Here is a 16,213-nt window from a genome sequence, read left to right as displayed (position 1 = left end):
TTTTCCCTTCATTGATTTATCTAGAACATATTTTAACTCAAATCCGGCTAACATCACCAAGCATTTTGATATTCTTCCTTGTATATGTGGTTGTTCAAACAAATACTTTATCGGATTTTGTTGAGAAATCACATGAGTAGTGTGTGGTAGCATATAATGTCGTATTTTTTTAGTTTCCCACACTAATGCTAAACTTGTATTTTCTAAGGTGCTATATTTCGTTTCATATTGGATGAATTTTTTACTTATGCAATATATTGCACGCTCGACTTTTTCTACCTCTTGTGCTAACATGGCGCCCATGGCCGTGTCTGTAAGTGTAATGTATAGCCTAAGAGGTAGTTTGGGTACGGGTGGTGCTAAAATTGGTGGACTTTTGAGATAATCTTTGATTTTCTCAAGGGCCTTTTAGCATTTGTTGATAAATCGACTAATGTATTGCAGTTTGCCAAGGAAATCACTAATTTCTTTTTCTGTTTGAGGGGGAGGCATGTCAACAATTGCCTTTATTTTAGAGGGATCGATCTCAATACCGCGAGTGCTTACTACGTATCCGAGTAACTTGTCGGAAGTTACTCCGAAGGCGCATTTTTGTGGATTTAATCGCATGTTGTATTTTTTTATGCGAGTGAAAAATTTGCGTAAAGCTTTTATATGTCCCATTCTATCATATCATCCACATACACTTCTATTTCTTTATGCATCATATCATGCAAGAGAGTCGTAGCTGTTCTTTGGTACGTAGCTCCTGCATTTTTTAAACTAAATGGCATGACTGTATAGCAATACGTACCCCAAGGGGTGATAAAGCATGTCTTTTCTTCGTCTTCTTTTGCCAATAAAATTTAGTTGTAACCTGCGTATCCATCCATAAAGGATAACATCGCATGTTCAGCCGTGTTATCTACCAATATATCAATATGTGGTAGAGGAAAATCGTCTTTAGGGCTAGCCTTATTAAGGTCCCTAAAGTCGACACACATGCGAACTCGTCACTCCTTTTTAGGGACGGGGACGATGTTCGCTACCCATTATGGATAATTACATACGCGAATGAAACCTGCGTCCAATTATTTTTGTACTTCTTCTTTTATTTTTAACGCAACGTCAGGTTTCATTCGTCGAAGTTTTTGTTTTACTGGTTTAGAGATATGGTTCAAGGGAATGGTATGTTCCGCAATTTCCCTATCTATTCCAGGCATGTCCTTTTATGACCAAGCGAACACGTCTTTGAATTCTTTGAGCGTCGATATGAGGGTCGATCACTCTTCCGAATTTAGAGTTAAGCCAATTTTGACTTCTCTTTTGTTTTCATTAGTTCCTATATTGATTGTTTCAGTTTCTTCAATGATAGGGTTCTTTTGTTCTCGTTCATTCATTAGTTCAACCAACTTATTAATATCCTCATTAGATTGATTGTTATAGCATTCGAAAGATTAAATAGAAGGCATATACTCGGAAATAGAGCTCATATTATTAGAATCAAAAGAAAGTACATTAAGAGAAGAATCCTTTTTGGGATCTTCGTCCTTAGAACTGTAATTGCCACAAGGCCTAGATTCTCAGCTTCCCTATAGTTTATAATAGAATCGTCGTCCGATTCTTCAAACATCTTCCCTTCGCCTGTGACGATTTCCAGCTTATCGCCTTTGTGATTGGTCCACTTGAAATAATTCCTCCACCCATGCTCCAAGGTTTCATTAGAAGGGGTGATCAATGAAGTTGGATCAAAAGCTTCATCTTGGATGGCATTTTAATTGTTCATCGCAGCGACATGATTTTGTTCTAGTCCAAATATCAAGTTAAATGCTTGCCTATCATAGCATCCTAGAATTGGGTATTTTGATTTAACGATACTAAAATCGTCATTCAAGAATTAGCAATCGTGAAATATTTCGAATCCAGGCTTCTTGATTCCTTCCAAAACTAGTGGTTCTGGAAAGTCACAGCATGGGTAGTCTTCTCCCTCCCTAATGAATTGTCCATTAAAGGTTTGTTGGTAGGATGGGAGTAAAGTGACTATCCATTTCTTGTTGTTGTCTCTACGTGCTTTGTTTTTTGCACGTGAGACATCAATTCTTCTTTGGTTGGTTTATATCCCAATCCAAAGGAGAAGCTTTTCTTTGGGATATGAAGTAAGAAAGATTTCTTCATTCCTATTCCTAAAGACATCCCAGGAAAGTAACTATTCTTAAGTAAGATGTTGTTTACTATCCGGGTGGAATATGGATCAAGCTTGAAAGGTTCTTCCAAGTCATCTTCCATTTCTATTGTGTAGATTGGCTCCGCGGCAAATCCCCACATGTCCTCTTCATAATTATCGTGGTTTATTTCTAAGAGTGATTGATCATTTATTGCTATTTTAAGTGGAGAAGCATGTATAGTCATAGGAAACCCTTGATAGTTCAACCTAATCATTTGATAAAGTGAGGATGGTATTGCACCAAGCTCATGTATCCAAGGACGTCCAAGTAGAAGGTTGAATGTAGGTTTTATGTCCATAACGTGGAATTCAACCATCTTTTGTATTGGGCATGTGGTAATTGGTAGCTTAACAGTTCCACACTCCAATCTTCTCGAATTGTCATAGGCCCTAATGCTTTGTGTTGTTGATTGAAAATCTTTTTCTAGATTAAGACCTAAGTATTTTGCAGTTTGCAATGGGCACACATTTACGGCTGACCCATTGTCTACCAAAGTTAGAGGGATGTTGTATCCCTTGCACCCCACAGTTAAATATAATGCATTGTTGTGGGTAGTGTCTTTTGAAGACAAATCATCATTAGTGAAAATGATTGATTTTTCAGATTTCTCGCTAGTAAGAAAGCTAACAAGATCTTGAGGGGTTGTGTATGTGCTTACAGACAAAGCCATCAGAGCATTCATAAGGGAATTCCTATGTTCCCTAGAAGTACTTAAAAGTTCCCAAATGCTAACATTCGCCTTGGATTGGCGAAGTTGTTTGACCAATGGATCTTCCACCTCAAGTGGAGGTGGTATTGTATTTTGCATTTGACCTTGAGTTTGATATTGTGTGTCTGAAGATCCATTTGGTGGTGGAGCTTGGTAAACCCGCCTAGAACGAGTTAGATGATCTATCTCGTTTGGATTAGTTGTAGGACTCATAAACCAACTTTCTTCTAGAGGCTTTGAGCGTGCCTCCATTTCAAGATGTTCCATGAGTTGAGCTTGATGCCATTGTTCATCCAAGGAGAGATTTGATAAGTCTTGTGACTTTCCCAAGAAATGATCCCAATCAAGCGCTCCATTTGTTTCATTTTGTAAACAAGATGGAGGTGGGATGGCGGCATACTTAGAGACATATGAGTCTTGAAAGTCGTCCCATAGTCCACATACTTCATTAGTTGCCCTTATGAGTATTGTTGATAGAGGTTCTCCTATAGGTGTGATATAGTTCAAAGGATTAAACATATCGCTTCCCATATGGTCCTCATTGATGTGAAACACCCCTAAGGGGGATGCATTATTATTAGGTTTAGGCGTGGGAATTCTCCCATCGTTTACCAAATCTTGTATTTTATGCTTTAAGACAAAGCAACGTTCAGTATCGTGTCCATTGCCTCTATGATAAGCGCAATAAGCATTACCATCCCAATTAGCAAATCTTCTTTCTGGTGGAGTGGGTGGTATTGGTCTTGTTAGTGCAAACAAACCTTTTTTTATTTAATTTCTCTAGCAATTCTTTATAGCTCACAAGAAATGGAGTAAATTTTCTTTCTCTTGTCCATCTTTTCCTAGGATCATTATATTGATTTGTGTTATTGTATTGCGTGGTGGTCGCAAATACGTCAATAAAGGATGATGTGCTATCATTCCCCTTCTTGTAGTTATTTTTAGGTTGATGATGATGATGGGGTTTATTTTCTTTTTCTTTAGCAAGATCATCTTCAATCTTAGTAGCCACGGAATAGACCTTTTGAAAAGTGTCTAAACCAAGGTAACGTAGATGTTTGTTGTACTTTTCATGACATTTGTCAATGAATTTTTGTACTAATTTGAATTCGGGTGGCCTTTGGGCAAGGTGGGCCGCCTTTTCTCGCCATCTACCATAGAAAGCAAGGAAACCTTCATCGTCGCCTTGCTTTAGCATTTCGAGTTCACGTAGAGTGGATTTGAACTCTACGTTACTCTCATATTGGGTAATTAAAGCCGAAACTACATCTTCCCATGTTACCTTGAATTTTGGATCTAGCCCATAGTACCACTCTCTTGCGGTTAGGTCTAGAGATAAAGGGAAAGTCAAAGCATAAAGCTTAAGATCAACTCCCTTTAATGCCATGGTGCCAGTAAAACACATTAAATGATTTTGTGGATTATTGGTCACCTTGAATATTTGCAAGTCCGTAGCTATGAACTTTTCTGGTAAAGCAAGTCCTACGGGAGGAGCAAACTTTTCTGCGTCAAAGTACTTGTTCCCCATTGTAGAACGAAGAAATAGCTTCTCCAACGACTTTTCTTTGATGGATAATTGTTCCATATTTTCTTGCAAGGCTAAGGCTTCAACATTTTTCTTATTAGCCTTTTCAATTTTCTTAATTCTTTTCTCTTCGGCTTCTTGAGCCCTTTTCTCTCTCAAACGAAGAATCTCCTCTTGAAGTTCTTCAATGGTTGACATTGTTGTTGGACTAGGACTAATTGTCGAAAGAAAATGGTTTGAAAGGGATTGATCTTTGGGTGGTAAACGTAGAAGCTGAGTGCCCGGGAGTCTTCTTTCCTAAGATTGGAAATTGGCCCTAAAAGAAGTAAGAAAAAATAAGTAAACAGATACACTTGCTTAGAAGGGGAAGAAAGAAAAAGAAAATGACGCAAGATATATTTGAACGGATAACATCGCCCTTAACAATTCTTGAATAAAGATATTGTTTTAACGAGTCAATTTGTTTTTTGAAAAAATCACTTGCGCGCAACTGAATCACTTGCGCTGGGAGGGGTCGCGCAACTCAGTGAGTTGCGCGCGCTACCTGATCGTATGATTTTTTTAATTCAAGCGCTTTTTTTTTGTTTTCCTTTCCTTTTTTTTTTTGCATTGTTCTTTTTGTTTTTTTATGTTACCCTTCGAGTATGACTCTAAATCACGAAGAGACGTTCGTAATTGGGAACCTAGACCAAACTAAAAAGAAAAAAAAGAAGACTATCCTAACACGTTGCGTATAGTAACAAGTCAAGATTTACGTATTGTCATTCTAATGTCAAAGGGCTTGGGTGTCCAAGGTACCATATCTTAAGAAACGACTCACAAACCAATCACTCAACGAGTTGACCTATGACATCAACCTAAAAATAACTACAAGAAGGGGAATGATGGCTCATCATCCTTTATTGATGTATTTGTGACCTTCACGCAATACCACAACACAAATCAATATAATGATCCTAGGAAAAGATGGACAAAAGAAAGAAAATTTACTCCATTTCCTGTAAGCTATAAAGAATTGTTAGAAAAATTAAATGAAAAAGGCTTACTTGCACCAACTGGACCAACACCACCCACTCCACCAGAAAGAAGGTTTCCTAATTGGGATGGTAATTCTTATTGTGCTTATCATAGAGGCAATGGACACGACAATGAACTTCGCTTTGTCTTAAAACATAGAATACAGGATTTGGTAGACGATGGGAGAATTCCCACGCCTAAATCATACAATAATGTGTCCCCCTTGGGGGTGTTTCACATCGATGAGGATCATATGGGAAGCGATACGTTCAATTCATTGAACTACATCACACCTATAGGAGAACCTCTACCCACAATACTCATAGGGGCAACTAATGAAATATGTGGGCTATGGGACGACGACTTTCAAGTCTTATATATCTCTAAGTATGCCGCCGTCCCACCTCCATCTTGTTTACAAAATGAAATAAATGCCGACGTCCCACCTCCACCTTCATAAGTCTTACAACTAATCCAAACGAGATAGATTATTTAACTCGTTCTGGACGAATTTACCAGGCACCACCACCAAATGGATCTTTAACCATACAAAATCAAGGTCAAGTACAAAATACAATATCACCTCCTCTTGAGGTGGAAGATCCATTGGTCAAACAACTTTGCCAATCCAAGGCGAATGTTAGCATTTGGGAACTCCTAATTACTTCTAAAGAACATAGGAATTCCCCTATGAACGCTCTAACGGCTTTGTTTGTAAGCACGGACACAACCCCTCAAGATCTCGTTAGCTTGCTTACTAGCGAGAAATCTGACAAGTCAATCATTTTCCTAATGATGATTTGCCTTCAAAAGACACTACCCACAACAACGCATTATACTTAACTGTGGGGTGCAAGGGATATAACATCCCTCTAACTTTGGTAGACAATGGGTCAGCAGTAAACGTATGCCCATTGCGAACTGCAAAGTATTTAGGCCTTAATCCAGAAAAAGATTTTCAATCAACAACACAAAGCATTAGGGCCTATGACAACTCGAGAAGATTGGTTTGTGGAACTGTTAAGCTACCAATTAGCACAGGCCCAATACAAAAGATGGTTGAATTCCATGTTATGGACATAAAACCTACATTCAACCTTCTACTTGGACGTCCATGGATACATGAGCTTGGTGCAATACCATCCTCACTTCATCAAATGATTAGGTTGAACTATCAAGGGCTTCCTATGACTATACATGCTTCTCCACTAAAAATAGCAATAAACGATCAATCACTCCTAGAAATAAACCATGACAATGATGAAGAGGACATGTGGGGATTCGTCGCGGAGCCAATCTGCACAATAGAAATGGAAGAAGACTTGGAAGAACCTTTCAAGCTTGATCCATATTCCACCCAGAGAGTAAACAACATCTTATTTAAGAGTTGTTACTTTCCTGGGATGCCTTTGGGAATAGGAATGAAAAATCTTTCTTACTTCCTATCCCAAAGAAAAGCTTCTCCTTTAAATTGGGATAAAAACCAACTAAAGAAGAATTGAAGTCTCACGATGCGAAAAGAAAGGCACGTAGAGATGACAACAACAAGAGGATAGTCACTTTACTCCAATCCTATCAACAAACCCTTAATGGACAATTTATTAGGGAGGGAGAAGACTACCCATGCTATGACTTTCCAGAACCATTGGTTTTGGAAGGAATCAAGAAGCCTGGATTCAAAAAATTTCACGATTGCTACTTCTTGGATGACGATTTTAGTATCGTTAAATAAAAGTACCCAACTCCAGGGTGCTATGATAGGCAAGCATTCAACTTGCTATTTGGACTAGAGCAAAATCATGTCGCTATAATGACTAATCAAAATGCCATCCAGGATGAAGCTTTTGACCCAACTTCATTGATCACCCCTTCTAATGTAACCTTGGAGCATGGATGGAGGAAATCTTTCAAATGGACCTATCACAAAGGCGATAGGCTGGAAATCGTCACAGGCGAAGGGAAGATGTTTGAAGAATCGGACGAAGAATCTATTATAGACTCTAGGGAAGCTGAAAATTTAGGCCTTGTGGCCATTACTGAGTCTTTATTTTCTAGTTCTAAGGATGAAGATCCAAAAAAGGATTCTTCTCTTAATGTACTTTCTTTTTATTCTAATAATATGAGCTCTATTTCCGAGTATATGCCTTCTTTTGAATCTTTTGAATGCTATAATAATCAATCTAATCAAAATGATAACATTAATAAGTTGGTTGAACTAATGAATGAACAAGAACAAAAGAACCCTATCATTGAAGAAACTGAAACAATCAATAAAGGAACTAATGAAAACAAAGAGAAGTCAAAATTGGCTTAACTCTAAATCCGGAAGAGCGATCGACCCTCATATTGACGCTCAAAGAATTCGAAGACGTGTTTGCTTGGTCATACAAGGACATGCCTAGAATAGATAGGGAAATCGCGGAACATACAATTCCCTTGAACCCTACCTCTAAACCAGTAAAACAAAAACTTTGACGAATGAAACCTGACGTTGCACTAAAAATAAAAGAAGAAGTACAAAAACAATTGGACGAAGGTTTCATTCGCGTATGTAACTACCCAGAATGGGTAGCGAACATCGTCCCAGTCCAAAAAAAGGATGGACGAGTTCGCATGTGTGTCGACTTTAGGGACCTTAATAAGGCTAGCCCTAAAGACGATTTTGCTCCACCACATAATTATATATTGGTAGATAACACGGCTGAACATGCGATGTTATCCTTTATGGATGGATACGCAGGTTACAACCAAATTTTAATGGCAAAAGAATACGAAGAAAAGACATGCTTTATTACCCCTTGGGGGACGTATTGCTATATAGTCATGCCATTTGGTTTAAAAAATGCAGGAGCTACGTACCAAAGAACGGCTACGACTCTCTTGCATGATATGATGCATAAAGAAATAGAAGTGTATGTGGATGATATGATTGTAAAGTCTAAAGATAGAATGGGACATATAAAAGCTTTACGCAAATTTTTCACTCGCATAAAAGATTATAACATGCGATTAAATCCACAAAAATGCGCCTTCGGGGTAACTTCTGGCAAGTTACTCGGATATGTAGTAAGCACTCACGGTATTGAGATTGATCCCTCTAAAATAAAGGCAATTGTTGACATGCCTCCCTCTCAAACAGAAAAAGAAATTAGCGGGTTCCTTGGCAAATTGCAATATATTAGTCGATTTATTAACAAATTGACTATGACTTGTGAGCCAATATTCAAAAAATTGAAAAAAGAAGAAAAAAATGCATGGGACGATCAATGCCAAAACGCCTTTGAGAAAATCAAAGATTATCTCAAAAGTCCACCAATTTTAGCACCACCAGTACCCAAACTATCTCTTAGGCTTTACATAACAGTTACAGAAACGGCCACAGGAGCCATGTTAGCAAAAGAGGTAGAAAAAGTCGAGCGTGCAATATATTACATAAGTAAAAAATTCATCCAATATGAAACAAAATATAGCACTCTAGAAAAGACGAGTCTAGCATTAGTGTGGGCAACTAAAAAATTACGACATTATATGCTACCACACACCACTCATGTGATTTCTCAACAAAATCCGATAAAGTATTTGTTTGAACAACCACCTATACAAGGAAGAATATCCAAATGGTTGTTGATGTTGGCCGAATTTGAGTTAAAATATATTCCAGAAAAATCAATGAAAGGAAAAGTAATTTCCAACTTTCTGGCTCAACATCCAATTCAAACAAGTCATGCAGAAACTACTCATGTTCCGGATGAAGAGATTCTCATGACACAAGATGACAAATGGGTAATGTACTTTGATGGTGCATCCAACCAAAAAGGATGTGGCGTAGGAGTGTTACTCATAAGTCCAGAGGGAGCACATACTCCAGTCTCTGTAAAATTAGACTTTGAGGTTACTAATAATGCCGCGGAATGTGAAGCGTGCATCATTGGATTAGAAGCAGCAGCTGGCATAGGTGTGCAAAAATTAAAGGTATATGGAGATTCCAGTTTGATTATAAATCACATACTGAAAAAATGGAAAATAAAAAACTCCACAATGGTATTATACCAAGCACACCTAGAGCCACTCATCGAGCATTTTGAACATATTGACTTCAAATATATCCCTAGGGATGATAATCAATTTTCCGATGTGCTAGCAAGATTAGCCTCAATGATCAACATTCCAGATCACTTAAATATGATGCCATTATGCGTTGATAGAAGAGAAGAACCATCATATTGCAACGCAATAGAGGAAATAAATGACATCGAAGGAAACAATCCTTGGTATGATCATATCCTCCAATATATTACTCATGGCACATATCCCGAAAATACTTCATCGAAAGACCAATGAGCCTTACGAACACTTGCAGCTTAATACGGTCTATTAAACGGTCAATTATGAAAAAATGGACCTAATGGTCAAAGTTTGTTGTATATAGACCAACCCGAAACCACACGCCTTATGGAGAATACTCACAAAGGTGTTTGTGGACCTCACATGAATGGTAAAATGCTCGCAAAAATAATTTCACGACAAGGGTATTATTGGTCCACTATGGAACATGATTGCATACAATATGTTAAGAAATGTCCAGAGTGCCAAATGTTTGCTAATTTACTACACCTTTCACCATCTGAACTATCTCACTTCCCCTTGGCCCTTTTCAACTTGGGGAATTGACATAATTGGAAAGGTCTCTCCAACAGGAGCAGGAGGGCACGAGTACTTATTAGTAGCCATCGACTACTTCACTAAGTGGATTAAGGCTGCTTCTTACGTTAATATCACTTCTAAACATGTCGCAAAGTTTCTCGAACGAAACATATTTTGTAGATATGGAGTTCCACACAAACTAATTAGTGATCAGGGATCACAATTCAAAGCTGGAGTTGAGACCCTCTTAACTCCTTATAAAGTAAAACATCATCACTCATCCCCATACAGACCTCAAATGAATGGAGCTGTAGAATCGGCAAATAAAAATATAACAGTCATCATTAAGAAAATGGCAGAAAATTATAAGGACTGGCCGAATAAACTACACTTTGCACTATGGGTTATAGCATGTCTATACAAACATCAATAGGGGTAACTCCATACTCTTTAGTTTTCGGAATGGACGCAGTTCAACCAGTCAAATTTGAAATACCATCCCTACGCATCGTACTCGAAAGTAAGCTGCTGAAAGCTGAATGGGTAAGAGCGAGGTATGCAAAGCTCTTATTACTCGATGAACGCCGATTAAGAGCTTTGCATCATGTACAAGTCTACCAAAGGCGCATTGCGCGTCATTTTAATAAAAGGGTAAAACCTAGAAACATAAAAGAAGGTGACTTTGTACTAAAGGAGGTTAGGGGTCCACCTACTGATCCAAGAGGAAAATTTAAACCTAATTAGATCGGTCCATACCGCGTGATTGAAATCCTATCAGGAGGAGCCTTCAGATTAATGGACATTGGTGGAGATGAAATTCGCCAATTAATAAACATTGATCAACTTAAAAAATATTACATATGAAATCCGGATTACTCGTTCATTCATACAACCAACTTTAAGTTAGCATTCAACTAAAAGATTCTAAGTGTTATGCATTTTATCGAACAACACGATAAAATACATAACACTTGGGGGGTAATTCAAGAATAATAAACCATTCTAAGTGTTTAGATTTTCTTCGAACTTCAAGAAAAAATCTTCACACTTGGGGGGGTAAATAGCACAAAAATTAAAAAAAATCGAAACACTCGTAGTACAGGTTTCGCACGCAACTGGAATAGTTGCACGCGAATACCACGCGCAACTGATTAAGTTGCGCGTGACATGCTTACGTAACCTCAGATGTTGCGCGCGCCACGTGACTGTCAAATTGCGAACCCGAACTTTTTTGTTTGAACGAAGTTGTAACTTCTACTTACAATGAAATAAGGGCGTTTCATAAACATATACTAAAAAAATAAAAGATTAAACTTTGATTTAACTCTATGAAACAAAGTTTGATTTATTTTTTCATTTAACTTTTACCTAAGGAGTTAAAGAAAAAAAATAAAAAATATATAAAGAAAAAAAGAACTACACAATGACCTGATTTCGTGATGTGAATACGTAGGCAATCTATAAGATTTGGTCATATCAAAATATCGAAATATAAAGCTCATTTTTTTTCGTTCAAAAAAATAAATAGAAAAGACATTGTTGAACTAAATTGTAAAGCAAAACAAAAAGAGGCATAGTAGTGATTACACTTTATCCAAAAAAAAAAAAAAAAACATAATAAAATTGTGTAACATTCTAAGGCTTCACTATATCCTCGATTGTCACGGATAATGGAGGAGTAGTTTCCATCGCAGTATTTTCAGAAACCTTAGAACTCTCCCCTTCATTCTTCTTCTTAACCCATACATTGTTCTTCCATTTGGGAATAGGAGCCTTTTCAACCTTTTTCCTTTTTCCGAAGCTTTTGTTACAGTCCTTTTTCGGGTTTGTTGCGAAAGTTCCTTGATTATAACACCTTTTTGCGCGGGTTTGGAAGGAGCTTTCCTTTTGGATTCCTTCGAACGCGCCTTAGGATATGAGAAGTCCAATTTTCTTCTCACTCTTTTGTTTTGACCACTAGGAGGAGTAGTGGTGGTCGAATGCATTAGAGGCTTAGGTGGATTGCGAGTTGTGGCCATTTGATATTGAGAACGGGCTTTGTTTAACTCGCCCTTGTCCGCCACATTCATCCAAGCCTTATAAAAGGAAGATAATACAATGCTCGCAGTAGGATTTTGTACTACCCATCTTGGAAGACTTGACCAATACTATATCCAACGGAATATTCGCTCGGGCCTAAAAGACACATCCTTGGGTGCGTCACAATCTAGCAGGGGTATAAGCTGTTTCAACCCATATTGTCTCATTACCCTGCAAGGAAAGATGTAAGTTGCGCTAGATAGGCCTAAAAGCCTAATGTAATGGCAATTGTGACTACTCCCAACCATACTATTTATGTTCCACCAAGGAATCACGAAGCGTATGTTAGGAACTCCGTGACAAAAGAACGACGTCCACTCCTCTTCATTCTTATGCTTGTAAAGGATTCGACGTCCAAGGAATGTCCGCACTCCGTTGGCCTCGATGTTTTGTGGCTGGTCGACTATTCACAAACGCTCCATGAGCCAAATCTGAAAAAAAAAAGTAAAAAAATCAGTTTGCGATTTTACACGAGCAAGTGGCGCGCGCATCTTGAGAAGTTGTGCGAGCCATTCGCGCGCAGCATGGGAGATTGTGCTGGCAGTGCCAGCGCAACTCCTTAACATGCGCTCAAAATAAAAAAAATAAAAAAAAAGCTTACGTGTAATAGGAGTGGACACCCCGTGAAGCCATTTTTGTTAGGATCTCCTCTAAGGCAATTCAAGCATAGAATGGTTTCCACCAAAACCAAAGGAGCGGGTGAATGACATCGCTCTATTTGCTCAACTACAGACACCATGGAATAGTCTCCATATTCTTTGCCTGTCCTAAGTAAACAGCTGACAACAAGACAATAACATAAAGCATAAATTTTTAAGCATTGTTTAATCATGTTGTCACGAGGGGTGACGAAATGTTCAATAAATTGAATTAAATTCACGCCTTCATCATTTCCAATATTAGTCATGTCATTGTCAGACAAGCCGAAAAATCTTTGGAATACAGGTTTATGATCTGACAATGGAGGCAAATAAGTCATGGGGAGAGTATTTGTAGGGAAAGCCTAGCAAGGCCTCAAACTCACCGGGAAGGGAATAATTTCGTCCCCTTTAAATAAGAAAAGATGGTGGTTGGAATCCCAATGGTTAACCGCGGCATGGAGGAAGTCAAAATTAATCACTAATTGCATATAGTTCAATAGAGGATCTTGGTGATAAATTTTGAAAGCTAGTTTGTCCTCGTTTGAAAGGGAGGTGACCCATTGCTTCAATCGTTGTTCAAAGGTTTTTACCATTGTTCTATATTTATAAAAAAAAAAAAAAAAAAAAAAAAAAAAAAAAAGAAAAATTACTTCTTATAAAATAATTTAAAAAAATTTCTTCTTAAAAAAGAGAGAGAGAGAGAAGAAGAAAATAAGAATTTAAAGAGATTATTTCTTTTAGTTCTTATAAAATTACTAAGCGAATGAATGCGAGATGATCAGAAACCTATACGAAGCCATGCTTAAATAGACCCAAGAGGGGCAAATTTTTGGCGATTTTCGCCCGAAGGAAAGTTCATAAACAGGTGGCGCGTGCAACTCATGAAGTTGCGCGCGACATTTGCGCGAAACAAAATCACATGCGCTCGACAGCCGCGCGCAACTCCTTCAGATGCGTGCGTCTCCTCTGTCGCGACATGTGGTTTAGGATTATTTCCGTATTTTGACTTACATAATAACGGAATCTTAACGAAATTTTATGACTAATAATATGTTTGCCTTTTGCTAACTCTTGTATTTATTTTATTTTTGTATTTTCTTGTTTTCTTTTTTTTCTTTTCTTTTTTCCTTTTTCTCTCTTTCTTTCCTTTTCCTTTCTTTCTTTTGTTATTTTTTCGAGGGGGGTAAGTCGGGAACCCTTTCCCTCCCTCGGAAAATTTTTTTGTACACATGGAAACAAAAAAATAATAATAATATGACATATAAAAAAAAAGGAAATGTGTGTCATATGTACAACAAAAACAAGAAATCTATGTACAATGTTTCCTAAAAAATAATAATAATAAAATGTGTACAAAAGGGCTCAGGGTGCTCTGCGACTGCTAGACGGCTGCTGTACATCCTGTAAAATCCCAAACCGAAGATTAATATATGCAATGTAATAACTTCATCAAAAAAAATATATATATATATAAATAAAACTTATCGCAAGCATCCGATGATCACGGCATGACAAAGTCACGAGGGCTCGGAAAGAACGTAAGGTCCTCACCATGCCGTTCACGGTCTCCCGCGGGACCTGTTCCAAAAAAAATAATAAAATAAAAAATGCAAGGACAGTTAATAGATAAATGTATATGCAACAAAAATAGAAGTATTTTAAGTACATATACAAAAGGACATACCGACTCAACCTTCTCAGGAACAAACGATATCCCCTCATCATCCTCCGTTGCTTGAAGGATCTCACAAATTACCGATCCAACGGCATCGGTATACGTGATCTCCGCTGAAGGAGGCACCCAACTACCTCGTCAGGACCTACTAAAATCTCCTCAGCATCGACGAATGGAGGCGAGTCCATGCTATGATAAACGAGGCTTCTCTATTAGTTTACTTTCTAAACTAAGCTAATAAACGTGTTCTAGATCCATTTCGGCAGCATAACGGCTACCGATAGGATGAAACACGAAAATCAAATGCCACCCATGCTTGGGGGCTACGATCCTGCAATTAAACTCAGTAAATGGGGGCTTTCAAACACCCACAAAAGCCATCCTATACCAGTTTCAACTAAGTATTCAAGAGATTATATTCCAAAATCTCAAGGAATCAATTATTTTCAGACGAATGATAGTAACAACAAAACGCAATTATCGTCTACCAAACAATCTTGAAGTTTGAATATGGCAAAAACAAACTAAGTATATACTTCGCGCTATTTTTCAATTTCAAAATTTACAAAATATGAATTATGAAAGTAATGTTAGTTCTAATACTAAAATCTACTTCATAATCAACAAGTATAACCAAAATGAGCAAGAAAAAACAAATTCAAGCAGAATTCATGCAAAAAAAGGCAAGAACGAACTTAAGCGAAGAAATGCTCATACAAGGCTCAATACTAAACCATTTTTTCATGAAATTTGTTGCAAAACACTCCTTAAGCATATCATGACAACATGGAACAAAAAATTTCAAGAATAATAAACGAAATAAAAAAACCCCAAATTTGAAAATTAGGGTTCAACGATTCGAAAATCGTTCGAATTCAGCCAAAAAAAGCAAAAAATGGCAAAAGACTTACATTGGATTATGGAAAAAATGAATTAAGAACAAAATTTGCTTCCTTTAGCTTCAAAAATTACGAAAATCCGAGCTCTATAGAGAGAGAAAGGGGCGAAAATGGAGGAAGGAAAGAGAGAGAAAGCGAAATGAAAAATCGCTTCTGCGATTTTCTTTTTGCTGAACTGAATGTCGCGCGCACCTTTAGAAGTTGCACGTGACACACGAGCGCAACTCAGAAAGATGCGCGCGCTTGGCCAGCGCGACCTGTTGAGTTGCGCGCGGATACTAGTCACTAAAATGACCGGTATCCGGATTTTGATCCGTTTGATCATTTTTCAACGGTTTTTGCTCGTTATTAGACGTAATAGCGCACGAATTATCAAAATCCTTTTTAAATTGCTTTGCATTTGTAGTTTATTTTCTTCTTTGATAGATTTTTGCATCATCTTTGCATGCACACCGGACTTTGTTCCTTCCCTAAGCATACGTTTTGAACGTTTTTCGTAAGCGTGCCTTAAGACGTTCCGTGGTGGTGCTTTACGTAAAAGCACCCATAGACAGGTTTGTCATTTTACTGTACTGACGATATAAGTGTCCGGGTTTTCTTCTTTTTCACGTACGAAGCAAAAGGAAGGCGTTTTCATGCAGCGTAAAAATGCAAATGGCGTAGCGTACAACGTAAAATTGTACGGCGTAGGTGTTGCGTAAAATTTCACTACAGCCCAAGATTTGCGAGATCTACCTCTCGGAACTAAAAGGTAGACTATTTACTGTAGGCGCTAGCTCACGAGTCGACAGGCGCGCTGAACCTTCAGTAACAGGCACTT

Source organism: Chenopodium album, chromosome 7 (assembly GCF_948465745.1).
Source record: "Chenopodium album chromosome 7, dcCheAlbu1.1, whole genome shotgun sequence".
NCBI classification, from domain to species: Eukaryota; Viridiplantae; Streptophyta; class Magnoliopsida; order Caryophyllales; family Amaranthaceae; genus Chenopodium; species Chenopodium album.
Note: the sequence above shows the minus strand (reverse complement) of the source record.